We start from the raw sequence: 15,467 nt of genomic DNA on the forward strand, positions 1-15,467 counted from the left end.
GCAAGGGCCCAATAGATCGTGCTAATCAGCTCAATCAACCCTATTACACTCATTTGATAATCACCATTTTTCCAGTCACTTAGATCTTACTGTCATCTTTTAATACCTGCCTGTCCCTCACATCGCTTCCTACATCTCAACAATTCTGCCTCTCTAATATATTTTCTATCTTCTTTCAATTCCCACTGCCATCACCCTAATTAAGAACCTAATTTTTTTTATGTGGATTAAGGCAACAACCACCTAACAGAGAAGTTCCCTTATTTCTTTCTTTTTCAGCCTATTTTATACAATAATACCAGATTAATCTTCTTAATAGGTACCTCTTGTTACTTCAAAGCCATGAATTTAAACAAATAGATCACTTCTTGCTGTGCTGATCAGAGAATAACTTCATAAAGGAGTCATCATTTAACCTGAACCTTGTGATTCTATATTTCTATAGAGGAGATTATTAGGGAGGGCTTGTTGAATAATAAGGGGAAGGAGAGAATGTTTCTGTCTGGAAAGGCCAGATAATTCATAAGGTCAATTGCCTATTGCCAACCTAATAAAATCTAAATTCCTCAAGATTAGCATTCAGCACTCTCAATAATTTAACTGCCAATGGAAGAAGAAGATGACTGCCATATAAAACTTTTAGCCAGAATTCAGTTAAAACCTGCAAATATTTATTCTTTTAGATGAGCAAAATAATATATTAGAAATTCAGGATTTTGTTGTTCTTTAGTCCTGCTCCTCGTGACCCCATTTGGGGTTTTCTTGGCAAAAATACAGTAGGGGTTTGCCATTTCCTCATTTTACAGATGAAGAAACTGAGGCAAACGGCGTTAGGTGACTTGTGCAGGGTTCCACAGCTAATACTCAGGTCTTCCTGACTCCAGGGCCAGCACTCTATCCACTGAGCTACAGCTGCTTCTAGAACTCAGAATAAAAAGAAAAATAAAATAGCCCTGCGATCAAGGAATTCACACTCTAGTACGAAGAAATAGTAGGTACACAGATAAATACACTGGTTACTTCGGTGGTACAGTGGATCTATGATTTCCTTGAAGTAGAGTTTTCCTGCAATAGTACACCTCCCAACCTAGCCACACTCCAAGTATTGACTATTGGGAGAATCAGGAAAGGCTTCATGGAGGAGGCTGCACTCAGGGTAAGTTTTAAGGACAGAAAAACGTAGTATATGAATTCAGAAGCAGAAGATGAATTGTTAAGAAAAATTCAGGGAAAAAGACACTAATAGTATTGTTTGGGTAGGTCACATAATGGGAAAGGGTCTAATGTGAAATAAGGTTAGGAAATGTAGAACGAAGCTATGTTATAAAGAGCATCAAACACTTAGCTGAGGATTTTGTGTTTTATACTCAAAGCAACAGGGAATCACTGATGATTTTTGAGTAGAAGAGAAACAGTTATACCAAAAGCCAAAAATACATACATTTGAGCCAAAGAAGAAGAAACGACCAAAGTCCGAGGGCTGAAGGTGAGGAAATAACATAAGGAAAGTAACATAATTTCTATTAGAAATAATAGCTAGCATTTATATAACATTTTAAGGTTTGCAAAGTGCTTCCCAAGTATTATCATTACAACAATCATGGGAAGTAGGCACTATTATTCCCACTTTACAGATGAGGGAATTGAGGCAGACAGAGGTCAAGGGACTTGGCCAGGATCACATAGCTAGTAAGTGTCTGATATAGTATTTGAACTCCCTCGCTCCAGGCCCAGCACTCTCTCCACTGTGCCACCTAGCAGGTTTACCCTTCTGAGTTTCACACTGATGTGACTTCATACAATTCATTTCACCTCTGGACCTCAAATCCTTTCAAAGGAATTGAACTAGATGCTCTTTGAGGGCTCCTTCATCTCTAATAGTTATTCTAAGACCTTTGCAGCTTTTGAGGCTCTTGATCACCGTTTTTTTTTTTTTATTCTTGTAAGTTTTCAGGATACTATTCCCTCCTACTTCTCTTCCTACCTATCTAACCACTCCTGTTTCCTTTGCTGGATCCTCATCCAGATCACACCCTCTCACCATAAGTGTCCCCCAGAGTTTTGTCCTGGATGCTTTTTTCTTCTCCATCTATACCACTTCACTGGGTAATCTCCGCAGATCCTACGGACTTGATTATTTTTATGCTGATCTTAATCTCTCTGCCGACCTTCAATCTTGAATCTCCAACTGCTTTGCAGGCATCTTGAACTGTATGTCCAGTAAACATCTTAAATTAAACATGTCCAAAAAGGAACTCATTAACTTTCCCCCCCTTAAAGCTTCCCACTCTTCTAACTTCCCCATTACTGTAAAGGGTATCACTATCTTCCTAATCCCTCAGACTCACAACCTGGCTGTTACCCCAGGCTCCTCACTATCTCTTGCTTGCTGTTGTGCACTCATGTCCAACTCAACCTGACCCCATTTGGGGTTTCCTGGCAAAGATGTGGGAGTAGTTTGCAATCTCCTTCTCCAGCTCATTTGACAGATGAGGAAACTGAGGCAGACAGGGTTAAGTGACTTGCCCGGGGTCGCTGAGCTAATAAGTGTCTGAGGCTGAATTTGAACTCAGAAAGTTGAGTCTTCCTGAATCCACAGCTGGCATGCTACCCACTGCACCACTCAGTTGCCCTTCTTTATCTCTTACCTTCCCGTATTCAATCTATTGCCAAGGCTTGTCAGTTTCACCTTTGCAGCGTCTCAAATAAACCACCTTGTCTCCTCTGATACTAGCATGACTGGTGCAAACCCTTATCACCTCATGCCAGGATTATCAAAGCAACCAGTTGGTGCCCCACTCAAGTCTCTTCTCACTCCATTTCATTCATCCATTCAGCCTCATATTTAATAAGCTCCAGTGTTTTCCTATGACCTCCAAGATCAAATATAAAATCCTCTGTTGTTCAAAACCCTTCAGAACCTAGCTCCCTCCCTCCCTTTTCTGTCTTCTTACACCTTATTCACTCTTCACTCCAGTGGCACTGGTTTCCTCACTGTTCCATGAACAAGACCCTCCCATCTTTCTACTCCAGGCATTTTCTCCGACTGTCCCCTTTGCGTGGTATTCTTCCCTCCTCATCTCTACCTACTGATCTCCCTGACTTCCTTCAAGTCCCAACCAAAATCCTGTCTTCTACAGGAAGCTCTTCCCAACCCTTCTGAAATCTAATGACTTCCCTCTTTTTCATATTTTTCCTGCATATAGCTGCTTTGTCTGTATCTGCTTGCTTATTGTCTGCCCAATTAGGCTGTGAAGGCAAGGACTGTCATTCGCCTCTTTTTTACCCCCAGTGCTCAGCACATTACTTGGCAATTTAGTTACTTGGTAAATGTTTATTGACTGATTGAAAGAACAAAATAATTTAAAATGAATATTCCAAAATGATAAAGAAGAAGCTTGATCCCAAAGAACTATGATAAGGAGGTAGCTAGGTGGTACAGTGGATAGAATGTATGGCCTGGAATCAAGAGGACCTGAATTCAACTTTGACCTCAGACACTTATTAGCTGTGTGGCCCTGAGCAAATCACTTAGCTCTGAGTGCTTCAAAAAAGAATTATGAGAAGATATTTCCCTTCAGTCTTTTGTAGAAGTGGGAGGATCATGGGTACAGAACTTATCTTTTTAGTTTTTTTCAATGTATTGATCAATTTTGCTGCTTTTTTTTCTTTTTCTTAGCTTTCGTTTTTCCTTTTCTTCTTTTAAAAAATTATTATAAAGATAGCTCTATGGTAGGGTGGAAAGAAGGGATATAGGGAAAAAATTAGGTCAAGTAAGAGCAAAAGACATGAATAAAATTTATTTTTTAATGAGTGTTATGATTCTTTTTAACTTGGCCCAAAGAAGAGACAGCAGAAGATTCATTTGTAGACGTGGTTGGCAAGGTGCGGAGCACTGTATATAAACTTGGATTTTTTGGTTGCATTATTCAGGCCTGCTGTATTTTTTCCCTCATCTTTTTTCTTTTCTATTACTTTAAAAAAGTATTTGTTATGAAGAATCGTTCTCTGGGAGCGGGGAGAGAGAAACCAAAGTAGTATAAAAACAGAAGATAGTGCTCTACCATTTTAAAAACTCATCGCTCTTTTTACCCCTAGTAGCAGCTGAAAGTAAACTTGAGTTCCATCGACAAGAATAAGGGAACCTTGAAGAATCAACTAAAAAACTAATCAAGAAGATAAAGAGCAAAATGATGCAAAATTAATTCACAGAAGTCATAACATTTCTAATACTAAGAAAAACAAAGAGAAGATGATATATGAATTCTATTAAAATAACTACAAAATGCATAAAATAGCTGGGAATCTAACCTACCAAGATATACTCAACTATCTTATAAATACAATTATAAGATACCATAAATTTTTTTAAAAAGATTTAAATAATTGGAGAAGAATTCACTGTTCATCATTGGGGCATACCAACATAATATATATGACAATTCTATGTAAATTAATCTACAGATGTAGGGCTATGGTGAAAAAATTGCTAAGCAGTTATTTTATAGGACTAGACAAAACAACTAGAATTCACTTGGAGGATCAAAAAGTCTAGAATCTTAAGGGAAAAAAATAAAAAAAGGAATAAAGAAAACATGGCTTTAATGGATCTCAAATAATATTATAAAATACTAGTCATCTAAACAATTTGATTCTAGTTTTTAGAAAAATCAAAAAGTAGATCAGTGGAACACACTGAGCAAGACCCAAAAGCAACTGAACATAGTGAACTAGTGTTCAACAAATCCAAGAACACAAATTACTGCTGGAGAAAATGGAAAATGGTCTGGAAGAACTCTTATACCACATAACATAATAAACTCAAAATGGATACACACAAATATAAAAGATCATACCATAAGCTGGAGCACCACATTTTGTTAGGATTTGCCCCAGGAAATTATTTTAAAGTAAATATCAATTGAATGCTCTGTCAGAAAGAATATCATTTTTATTCATCAAACTGAAAAAAGCTAACACTTTAAACAATTTTTAAAAAATTAACAACTAAACCTTACTAAAACAATATGCAATCTTTTAAAATGACACAAAATACCTTTTCTTTTTGAGATAGAGTGTATCCAGCTATACCTGACACACCTGTGGGTTGTATATGCAATGACCAGGTATCACAGTAGCAGCAGCCACATTGATGCTAGCCTTAAGAAAGGTAGTGTATCGCTGCATCATGTAGTGAGGGTGTGCAGATGTTTGATTTGGCCATTAGGTGATGCTATGCTCAAGTCACCAGCCAAATAGTCTTGACACAGTCTGTCTGATGTATATTTTCACACCACTGTGCCATGCTAGCTCTAAGTAGATAAGGTTAGAACTTAGACTCGGGAATGGTGTGAAATATTGCTCACAATTATTTTTTAAAATAGGAAATCCTTGGCTCCCCACCTCCCACCAAACCTGGAGTTTTCTTTCCCCTACTGAATGACCCCCTTCATTGTCAGGACCTAGTCAATATATTATGGTCATATAGTTTAACAGGTATCATGAAATTTTAAGAAAATTGCTACATACTTCCACTCCAGCTTCCACTCCACCATACCCCAGAAACCTCTTCATTCTGGAAGATTATTACAGCGCTAGAATTCACACTTTGGAAGTACCCACCACTCCTGTGGCCCCTCCCTCAGATTGGAAGATTCAATTTAAGGAGAATGCCCAGGCTAGCCTTTTCTTCATTTTTTTCCAGGCTGCACTCCATTTTTCTCAGTCCTGCTCTGGCATCTGGTAGCTTCCTTCCCTACCCCACTCACTCCACCCCTTCTGCTTCTTTTGATGATTTTGTGCAACTCTGCCCCACTTAAATCCAATTCACATGAAAGTCAAAACATCACCCTGCTGATATCATTCATCCTCTTCAGGAAGGAAGGACAAACAGCATGTATTGTAATCCCAACGTAAGCTTCTTGAGAGCAGGGATGATCTTCTGGCTTGTATTTGTATCTCCATTGCTTAACACAGTGCCTAGCACATAGTAAGGGATTAATAAATGCTGGTTGACTGACTGCAAACAGTTCTTCTAGACAATATTCCTTGCTTGCAGCTGTGGGTGGGGTTTTCTAAACTTCATTCACTCACTGATCGTTGAGAGAGAATATGGTGTATGTGTGTTGAGGGCTCCAGTCTTGGCCTCAGAGTAGAAGTACAGAAGTTAAGAGAAGCAGAAGGAAAGAGGACAGTTGTCTTTTACCCCTGCCTGGCTCAGCTCTCCACTAAGCTTCAAAAGATCTCATTTCTCACATTGAGGGACCTCCTCTCACTCAGGTCCCGACTTCTGCTCCCAATCTGATCACAGATTGTTATTGTTACTCATCCTTCATTCTCCAAGAGGACCAACAACATCACTTACAAGTGAATTAGATTTAAGTGAGGCAAGGCTGTGGAAAGTCGTCAACCTCACTCTCTCCTCCCGGATCAGAGTCCAGTGGCAAGACGACTGGCAATGGTCCCATATAAATTACATATGAATGCACTGTCAGAGGGTGGCAAATTTTCTCAGGCACAGGGGACTGGGTCTATACACCACAAATAAAGGTTCCACCCTCAGCCACTTGGGTCATCCACAGTAGGGTCTCATTTCTCCAGCTAGTAGTTCCAATCACTATAGACTAGAATTGGGAGGTGGGGAGGATCTAGGTACACAGATCCATTACAATGAGGACTCAGAAGCAAAATACCAATCAAGTAGCTTGTAAAAGGACTCAAGTGAAATGTTTATTGAAAGATATAAGGGGGTATTCCTTCCTACTACCTGGCATGGCCTCACCCCACCAATCAGAGCCTGACCATTAATGTGAGGTGATTCTGTGTCAGAGCCTGCCTGTCTTCCTAGTTCTGCCTGACCTTCCCCAACCTTAGATTAATTATATCTTTGTCATAGTTCTAATGAGGTGCCACAGTAATACTCACAATCCATGGCAAATAAAAATCCAAGAGTCCTGATCCCCAAAGCCTTTTGTTATCCCCTGAATGATGGGCAGAGAAATGCAGTATTTTCTCAGGAAGAATCTCTCAATTGCAAAGGACAGAGATATACTGAATTCTAAGCCCTATATTACGGTACTCTGATCTTGTCACATTCTGGTGTTTCACAGTTTTGTCTCTCCTACGGGAAGACCCTTTGTCTACCACAAAGGTGAAACACCGCTGCAGAAATACCCACTTTCAGAGAGGTCTTTGGGTCATTTCCCAAGAACCATCCCTCAATAGATCAGTGATAGCGGATGCGAGTTTTCAGGAGAGTTGTAAACTAAGATTGTTCCAGATCACTAATAATCATAGAAATTCACCCTTCAAAGTGGCAAAGGTGCCTTGAGATGAAGATAGCAAATGTTAGAGCCATGGAAAGACAAGCACCCTAACATAATGTGGACAAAACTGAGAACTGGTCAAACCTTGCACGAAAAAATTTTGGATTATATAAGAAAAGTCACTAAACTTTTCATAGTCTTTAATCTAGAAATCAGGGCAGCTAAATAGTGCAGTAGATAGTGTCAGTCCTGGAATCAAAAAGACTCATCCTCCTGAGTTTAAATCTGGCCTCAGATACTTACTAGCTGGGTGACCCTGAGCAAATCACTTAACCCTGTTTGCTCCAATTCCATCATCTGTCAAGTAAACTGGAGAAGGAAATGGCAAACCACTCTCGTATCTTTGCCAAGACAACCCCAAATGGGGTCAGTCGGACAGGACTGAAACAACAGTCCAGAAATCCCTTTTCTGTACATATATCCCAAGGAGATAAAAAACAGAAAGAAATACCCTGTATATACCATAACATTCATAAAAGCACATTTTGTGGTAGCAAAAAACTGAAAATAAAATGAGTCAAGTCAGCAAGACTTTATTAAAGGCCTAATATATAGCAGGCATAGTTCTAAACATGGGAGATACAAAGAAAAGCCAAAAACAACCCCTGCTCTGAAGGAAGTTCACAGTCTAAGGAGGGATATAACATGCAAATGACTATGTACAAATAAGATATATTCAGAATAAATTGGGATGTGGGAAGCAAGAAAGCTCTGTTTTCCACATTCCTAGGTGATAAGGTTGTGACCTAGCATGGACAGGTTAGAGGTCAGAAGCTAATGAGCAGGCTCAGGGAGCTGTGTGAGGAAGGGCCTATCAGAGAGGAGAACATAGAGTCTCATGGCCAGGGAACAGCACTGCAGGAGATCCAAAGTTAGGAAAACAGTATAAGAAGCCCCATCTCTCTGAATGTGTTGTAGTTGTCCTGTAACCTTCCTGGGGAGGCAACCGGCCGTTCAGGGGGAATGGACGTAAAGATTCATAAAGGCTTTCCTGATTTCACAACAGGTTATTGTTCTTTGTTTCAGGTGTACGTGTTTCTCACAGTTAGGGGCTTGCTAGATGGGCTCACTTCTAACAGAGACAATCCACAGAGGGTAGATAGACACTAGTATTAAGGAGGATCAGGAAAGGTTTCTGTAGAAGATGGAACTTTAGCTGAGACTTGGAAGAAGTTGGGGAAATTGGTTCCAGGTAGATGGTCAGCAAGTAAAAGTGCCTATAACTGAATGGAGAGATGGAATGTCTGGTGGCAGGATCAGCAAGGAGGTCAGTGTTACTAGACTGAAGAATATGTTGGGGGGATGTAAGGTGTAAAGGGACTAGAAAGATAAGAAGGAGCCAACAGCTGAAAATATTTTGGTATACCAATGTAATGGAATACTATTGCACTGTAAAAAAAAAAAAAGACATATAAGGAACATGGGGATACTTATTTGAATTGGTATAGAGTGAAGTAATCAGAACAGGAAAAACAATATATAATATTACTATAATAATGTAAGTGAAAACAAAAGTAAGAGGCAATCCTACTCTGATTAATAGTAATAATCTTTGATCTCAGGGAACAGATAATGAAATAAAGGGCCTATTGTTGACACCACTGTGGGTCTGCTGGAACTCCCCACCCTCAACCTCAAAAAAAAACTTCCTGTGCAGATATAATTAAACTAGGCTTGTAGAAGTCAAGCTGAATTAGGGAAGGGTAATAAAAGGGACAGCAATTTAGCACCTACTGTGGACCAGGCCTGTGCTATTTTTATACAGATCTTTTTTTTACAGATATCTCATTTGACCCTTACAACAACTCTGTAAGGTAGCTACTATTATAATCCTCATTTTACACTTGAGGAAACTAAGGCAGACAGAAATTATTTGACTTACCCAGTGTTACATACTAATAAGTATCTGAGGTGGATTTGCACTCACATGTTCCTGATTCCTGGCCCAGCACTCCATTGTGACACCTAGCAGCCCTTAGGTACTAATGTGGGATCACCTGAAACTAATGGGCAAGCTCTGATTAGTGGACTAAATTTATATCAGCTGCTGGGAAAGACTGGTTCCTACTACAGAATAAAAGCTTGAGGCTGTGCTAGCACTGGGTTTGCTTTAACATGACAGAACACCAGCTCCACATGGGCTGCAGCTGTGCAGGGGTGACGAGTGCATCTTTGCTAGGGGAATAAGTTGAGTAAGTTAGCATTTATTTAGTAAGCACTTACTATGTGTCAGGCACTGTATTAAGTGTGAGGAATTCAAACAGAAAAAAAAAGACAGTCCTGCTCTCAAGGATTTTAAATTCTAATAGAAGCAGAGAGAAAAGGGATCCTTACTGAAACATGGTAAAGAAAGAAGTCCATAGAGTCAGAAGTGGGGTCCAAAGAAAAATAAAGGAATGGCACAGGAATAAGGAAAACATGGGATTTTTTGTCCAGTCATCATATATTTTTGTTACTTGTTTCATTTCTGTCCTTTAACAAATCATATGGTTGGTGTTTCAGTTCCAAGTCCTTACAACAGGGGATCATGCAATCAAGTGCAAGGACAATCGATATAACGAGTAGGATCTGTCACAATGATTGGCTCCAAAAAAGGGAGAAACAGAGAAAGGCATTAGACCTCTGAGATGCCATAATGCCCAATTCAGGCATCTGGTAGCAAGTGGCCCAGGAGCTCTGGGCTCTGTGGGAGAAATGCTGCCAATGGGATCAGCGGACGGATGCATCCTTTGGATCCTGATGGAATATAGCCAGGATATTAGAAAGGGACATTGAATGAGAAGAATAAAATGAAGACTCCTTCTGAAAGTTGTAGAGAAACAAGGTAAAAAGATTGACCAGCTAACAAAGAAAAAAGAAAGTACATGAAAATCAGAATGGAGTTCTGGGACCGTGGGAGAGAGATGATCATCTAATCATGTGGTTGTAGAAGGTCATGGAAAACTGATGTTAATGGGGAAGATCTAACGAAGGGAAGATCATCTTAGTAGTGACAGAACTAGTATGTTTCTGAGTCTAAATTTGAACTCAGGTTCTTCTAACTTCATGTCCAGCATATCTAGTTATTAGTATGCTTTCTTGCCCATTAAAATGTGAAATTCTTGGGGACTGGGACCCCGTTTTTGTCTTTCTTTGTATCTAAGGACCTTAGCACAATGCCTACCACGTAAGTACTTAATCAATAGTAAGTGGTGCAATAAATAGATAGCTGTATCTGGAATTAGGAAGGCTAGAGTTCAAATCCAGGCTCAGATACTCACTAGTTGTATGATTTTGGGCAAGTCACTTAATGCCTGTTTGCCTCGGTTTCGTCCATGATAAAATGGAGATAATAATGGTAACTATCTCCCAGAGTTGTTGTGAGAATTGAATGAGATAATATTTGTAAAGTGTTTAGCACAGAGCCTAGCACATCATGGTTGCTGTCCTTCATTCACAAGGAGGACCAAAGTGACATCACTATATTGGGGTCAAGGTAGAGCATGTCTGATTGTGACTGATCAGATGAATATGAGCTCCAAAGGCTTTAACCCCAGGTTGGGCACAAATAGTCCGTGTGAACATTTGGAGTGCAGAGGTTTCTAAATTTGTGCTTCTCATGTTTCTTTTGAGCTATTGTGATTCTGCTTTGCTCATAGAGTACAGCGTCTTCTTTGATGCAGGAGCAACATGTTGGGCAGTCCTGCGCTAGTGTCTCCAATGTCCCACAATCAATTCCAAAGTTCTTCCCAAAGATCTTGAAAATGTCCTTGTATTGCTTCTTCTGATCTCCATGTGAGCGCTTGCCTTGTGTGAATTCTCCATAAAATAGTCTTGTAGGCAAATGTATGGTTGGCATTTGAACAACATGGCCAGCCTATCGAAGTTACCCTCCGTGCAGTAGTTTGAATGCTTCCCAGTTCACCTCAGAGAAAGGACCTGAGTTTCTAGTAGCTTATCTTGCCCACTGATTTTTAGATCTTCTGAAGACAATTCAGATGGAAGTGATTCATTTTCCTGGCATGGCACTGGTATCCTATCCAGTTTCACAGGCATTAACAAGGAGGTCAGCACAATGACTCTGTAGACCCTCAGTTTGGCAGGCAATCTGATATATCTTCTTTCCCATACTTTCCTTCCTTCAAAGCCTCCCAAACACTGAGCTAGATCTGGCAATGCATACATCAACTTCATCATCTATGTGTAAACCCCTAGAAAACATACTGTCAGAGTAAGTGAACTTATCCACAGTATTCAAAATTTCTCCATTTCATCAACCTCACTATCTCTTCCAGGGTCATAGAAGTCCAGTGGCAAGACAAAAGTCAAGACAGCTGGTGGTGGCCCAGGATGCAGTGGATAACTTTGGTGTCTTAGATGTCTAACCAAATTCTATGTGATCTACAGTGCCTGCTTCAGCCACCTTCATGCCTGTTGGAATAAATTGTTCTCATTCACCCATTCCACCAGGGGAAGTCTTCACATGCTTGGAGTAGACACCGCCCCCCCCCAACTCATCAATAGGTTTGAGGCCTGTCAGTTACCCTCAACCTGGTTTAGCCTATTTGCCATGAAGGTTTTACTGGGGTGTATCTGCTGTGCATGCTACAGCTTCTTGGAGCCACAGGTGAAAGTTGGGTATATCAGCAGGACACCAAAGGGCTTGGCAGCCCTCACGCCAAAGGTACTAGTCTTCCCTGAATACCCTATACTCCCTAGCCCATCATAGCTACTATACAAATGTTAGTGATTATGACTATGATTGGTTGTTGTTCTACAGCCCAAATGAATTATACTTATAAAGGAAATAGAGGAATGATGGCACTGTGGACCCCTGGGGGCCTTTTGGGCTGTCAGTAGGCTAGGCAAAAGGGAATGATTTAGAAATGTCCCTGCCATCATAGCAGAGCTACCGTACATGCTACTGCTCTTCTCTGGCCATATTCATGCCATGAACCTGCACTCTGGCCTACAGGCTGGTTCACTTGTATCCTTGTGTAATAACTAAGATTCTTCCCCTTTGAGAGATGTATGGTTTCATTTGTGAAAAGGGCAGAATCATGGACAATTCTGAGAGAACACCACTCAGAGAAAAGTGCTTGGGGAGAAACATAAATCATTCTGAGAAGACTTGAAAGAAAACAGGCCTTTGGGGAAAAAATGCTTACTGGTGACCACAGTGCCTTGTTTCTCAGCTGGTAAGTTACATATGACTCCTGTTAGGACTTTGAGTTTAATGGTTGGGAAATTCCAATAACTACAACTTTTTGGTGAATATGAAACAAGCTCATATTGACTATTTCTAGCATTGTTGATATATATGTGAATTTTGGCTTCCTAAGACAGGAATTGATAACCAAAGAATTTATATAAGATGATCCTGCTTTGAGGCAGGAGAGAACAGAACTGAGATGCAGAAGGAGCTGAGTTAAGAGACAGAAGCTGGGTCAGAGACCAAAGAAATAGAGCATAACTGATTGAGGGAAAGATGCTGCTGCTGAGAGCTGATTGACAGAAGAGAAATCCTTTGTCCTTAACACAACTAATGGGAGGGAAAAAATTATCTGCTTTACTATTTACTACCACCTATAACTTGAAAAGGGCTCAGTCCTCCTATCTAAGCCAAGAGAACAGAACTGATACTTTGCAGATGCCACATTTAGAAAAACTGCTCGTTCTGAAGAGCACTTAGAATCCAGCCAAGGAACAGTTCTAGTGTAGCAGCCAGTGAAGAAGCAGCCCTATCCAGTCATCACATTAGTTACAGACTATTCTGGAAGAGGAAAACAGACATCAAGGCCTGCAGGCCAGAAATGTGTAGCCATTTATGGGTTTCCATGCTATAGTCTTGTAACTTTGTGGCTCCCCCACAGCCATGAACGTTGCCATCAACATACCAAGGGAGCACCAAGAGCACAGTAGACTGTTATTTCTGCGTTGCCTTCTGTTTAGCAAAAGTTCCTGATTAAGATTAATGGTGTCATCTTGGCTGATTAATTTAAATAGGAAGCACAATTGTCGTTGCTCAATCATTTCATTTGTGATTAACTTTTCATGACCCCATTTTGACATTTTCTTGACAAAGCTACTGAGGTTGTTTGCCATTTTCTTCTCCAGTTTATTTTACTTAAAAGGAACTGAGGCAAACAGGGTTAAGTGACTTGCCCAGAGTCACACAGCTAGTAAGTGTCTGAGAACAAATTTGAACTCAGATCTTCCTGACTCCTGGCCTAACATCTAGCCACTGTTCCACCTAGCTGTCCCATAGGAAGTACATTAGTCAGAGTATAAGAATTCTAGTTATGAGTATTGAGAGTATATTCCCTTTGCAAGATTATTGCAAGTCCCTGAGACTGATTTGTAGTAGCACAGCTAGCCCCGATGGAAACCCTAACCTGACTATGTGGGTATAGGTTGAGAGATAAGTGAGCCAGCCCAGAGAGTGAAGACAGAAAATTGAGGAGGCTTGCAGTATTAAAGCTCTGTGTCATATCCACACTCAGCTGTAGGGGCTAAGCCCATGCTACACTTAAACCATATGAGTTGTACTTCAGCTCTGATTACTCATTTTAGCATATCTCCAAGCCTGAACCAGGGCATATCCTCCTTCTTTCTCCCTCTCCCTCTTGCTTTTATTTTTATTTTCAGTTCTGACTTCTTTCCTTCCATCTATCTCTTTTCCCACCCTTGAGAAAGCAAGAAGTACAATACCCATTATATATGTATATATATATATAGACACACATACATATAAACATATATGTATATGAAGTGATACAAAACATATTTCTACATTAGCTATTTTAGAGGTCAAGGCAAGAAAAATAAATGAAAGAAAATATGCTTCAATCTACACTCAGAGCTTATTACTTTTCTTTCTGGAGGTAAATAGCATTTTTCATCATGAGTCCTTTGGTTTCGTATCATGAATCAATTTATTGATCAGAGTATGTCGTTCAGAATTGATTGTTGTTACAATGTTGCTGCTGTTGTCCATAATACATCCTAGCTCCACTCACTTCACTTTGCATCAGCTCATATAAGTCTTCCCAGGTTTTTCTGAAATGATCCCCTCTGTCATTTCTTATAATAAAATAGTGTTTGATTGCAATCATATTTCACAACTTGTTTAGCCACTCCCCAACTGATCCAATTGAAGGTATCCCTTCAATTTCCAATTCCAAAAAAAAGCTACTATAAATATGTTTGTACATATGGGTCTTTTTTTCTCTTTTATCCCTTTGAGATTCAGAACTAGTAGCAGCATTTGCTGGGTCAAAGAGTATGTATAGTTTTATAGAGTTCCAAATTGATCTCTAGAATGTTTGAACCAGTTCACAACTCACCAATAGTGCCTCAGTGTAGCTATTTTCCCACATCTCCTCCAGTATTTGTCATTTTCCCTTTCTGACATCTTAGCCAATTTAATGAGTGTGAGGTGGCACCTCAGAGTGGTTTGAATTTACATTTCTCTTTAAATCATCTAGAGTATTTTCTCATATAACTACTGATAGGTTTGATTTCTTCTGAAAACTACCTGTTCACATCCCTACTCTCAATAGCAAAGTGGGCACAATGCATATGAATGTGGTATCTGTGTCAACACAGATTGCTGTGTTGGCAGGTTTGTATTCTTTCGAAGTGCTTGGGTGGTATATCAGGAAATGACAGTGTTAGAAAAATAAAAGGAAGCATCACAGATAATAAAATAGACAATTTTGATTACATAAAATTAAATTTTTTGCATAAATAAAACCAATACAGTTAAAGTTATAAGGGAAACAGATATTTTAAAAAACTGCCGAAAGTTTTTCTGATACAGGTCTAATGTACAAGATATATAAAGAAGTGATTCCAGTTTATAAAAACAAGAACCATTCCCCACAAAATAGATGGGCAAAGGAAATTCTAAAAGAAAAAAATCCAAGCCATAAAACAGGCAAATGAGAAAATGCTTCAAATCACAAACGTAAAGAGAAATGTAAATTAAAACAACTCTGAAGTTTCACCTGTCAGGTTATTAAATTTGACAAAAAAGGGAAAGGACAATTTTGAGAGGTATCATAGAAAGACAAACACACTGATGCACTGTTAGTGGAGCTATGGATTGATGCAGCCATCCTGGAATGTAATTTTTTTAACCATGACTCAAAAGTTACCAGT

Source organism: Notamacropus eugenii, chromosome 2 (genome assembly GCF_028372415.1).
Source record: "Notamacropus eugenii isolate mMacEug1 chromosome 2, mMacEug1.pri_v2, whole genome shotgun sequence".
Taxonomy (NCBI): Eukaryota; Metazoa; Chordata; class Mammalia; order Diprotodontia; family Macropodidae; genus Notamacropus; species Notamacropus eugenii.